The sequence below is a fragment of the Muntiacus reevesi genome, chromosome 11, assembly GCF_963930625.1.
Source record: "Muntiacus reevesi chromosome 11, mMunRee1.1, whole genome shotgun sequence".
Lineage (NCBI taxonomy): Eukaryota > Metazoa > Chordata > Mammalia > Artiodactyla > Cervidae > Muntiacus > Muntiacus reevesi.
Genome location: NC_089259.1, coordinates 69,421,199 through 69,423,357, shown reverse-complemented (window position 1 = coordinate 69,423,357; position 2,159 = coordinate 69,421,199). Strand labels below are relative to the sequence as shown.

At 50.9% G+C, this 2,159-nt stretch overlaps 1 pseudogene; it reads left to right on the top strand.

Moving 5' to 3' along the window:
- The first annotated feature begins 275 nt into the window (after nucleotides 1–275).
- LOC136144484 (small ribosomal subunit protein uS12-like) lies at nucleotides 276–1,797 on the top strand (annotated as a pseudogene).
- Nucleotides 1,798–2,159: the final 362 nt, after the last annotated feature.

The following is a 2,159-nucleotide window of genomic DNA, read 5'->3' as shown; positions in this document are numbered from 1 at the left end:
ATTCTAAACGTGACCTGTAGATCAGCAGAGTCGGCTTGGCCTAGGAGGCTGTTAGGAACATGGAACTGTGTCTCTAACCCAGACCTACAGACTCAAGAATCTCCAGATTCCAGGTGAGTTTTGCTCACGTTACAGTTAGAGAAGAACTTGTTTAGAGGCCCTTCTCCCGTCGTCTTGTGGTTGCATAGAGGACAAGGGGGTGTGGCCACCTGGAGCCCCTCCCCCTCCAGGCCCTGCTCTGAGCACCTGGACCCTAGAATCCCTGCTCTCAGCCGATGCCAGCCCCCTTCTGGGGCCCATTTCCCAGCCCAACAAGTGGGCAAGATACAGCTGTTTGTGGAGCGGAAGAGGGTGGCCTGAACTTGGTCTTGAAGGCTGTAATGCTCTTGCTTGAGCAGCAGTTTCCTCAGGACACAGAGTCAGAGCCAGAGGTGGGGAGAGCGGGGGAGGGCTGGGGGCTGGGGCAGCCCCGCCCTCTGCTGTCCTACCTTCTGGCTCCGAACTCCAGGGTCCAGGAATCCCAGCCTGCCAGGTGGTTACGAAGGTGTACTTGACAGTGTGTTAGCTTGATTTATAACTTTAAAATATTTAAACATATAGGATGGGCTTCATTATACTCTTGACCCAGGGCCCACAGATGTGAGTGGCAGGTCTGTTAGAATCTTCTCAGAATGTGCTCAGAGGATCCCCTGCATCAGAATCCACTAGGATGCTGGATCAGATCTTTGGGGCTGGAGCCCAGGACTCTGCATTCTGACCTCTCCCCTGGTGACTGAACCACAGCAGAGCTACAGGAGCACTTGTAATTTGGGGGGATGGGGCATGGAGAGGAGCTGCCCCAAGGGGCAGGAAGTGTCAGGGAGAAGAGAGGGAGGTTCCAGGTCAAAGGAAGGTGCTGACCACGAGCTCACACCTTCCTGCTTCTCTCCTGATTCTCCTCACAACCTGGCCTGACCCCACCCCTGGGAGTTGGCTGCTAGAATGGGGCAAGGGTGTCCTCCTGCTGACCATGGGCTCTCGGGCTGCCCTGAAGAAGGAAGGACACAAGTCAGGGGCAATAGGAGCAAAGGGGCTGTGGCGCCTGTAGGGACCACACGGACCTACCTGGGGGGTCAGGCTGAAGCTGCTGAGCAGGTCTTTGGGCAGGGAGACCTCCAGGTCCGGCTGGGACATGGGAGGAGTGGGGATAGACTGTGGTCCCACCAGCCTGGGCTCAAAGTCATCTGTTAGTTAGGAGTTGTATGATTTTTGATCAAGGTCCTTAAACTCTGTAGGCTTGTTTCCTTGTCTGTAAGATAGGGGTCCTAATACCCTCTGAGCTTACATTAAAATTAAACATGATAGTCTTTCCCTCAGGCCGATGGCACTGGTAGGACGGGCAAGTGTCACGATCTTCATACTGCCAGGAAGCTCTGTAGCCATTGACGAGACCAGACACTTCTGGTCATGACAAACGGTACAAGAAAGTCCACTTGGGCACAGTCCTAAAGGCCAACCCCTTTGGAGGTGCTTATCGTGAGAAGGGAATCGTGCTTGAAAAAGTAGGGGCTGAAGCCAAACAACCAAATTCTGCCGTCAGGGTTCAGCTCATCAAGAATGACAAAAATCACAGCCTTTGTACCCAGGGATGGTTGTTTGAATTTTATTGAGGAAAACAATGAAGTTCTGGTCACTGGATAGAGTCATCAAAGTCATGCTGACGGTGACATTCCTGGGGTTCACTTTAAGGTTGTCAAAGTAGCCAGTATCTCTCTTTTGGCTTTATACAAAGGCAAAAAGGAAAGACCAAGATCATAAATTTTGATGATGAAAGCATGATAATAATAAATTTTTATATCCTAAGAAATTAAACATCATAGTTAAATAACACATTCTGCCATGCAGAGCAGAATAAGAGGCGGTTGCTGTTTATGGGGACCCTCATTACATTGCACCTCTGCACTTCTTGATGCTTGATGTCATAGGCACTTGTCACTGTGCTCAGTCATGTCTGACTCTTTGCGACCCTATGATTGTAGCCCTCCAGGCTTCTCTGTCCAAGGGATTCTCCAGACAAGAATATTGGGATGGGTTGCCATTTCTCCCTCCAGGGGCTCTTCCTGACCCAGGGATTGAACTTGAATCTCCTGTTTCTCCTGCATTAGCAGGCAGATTTTTTT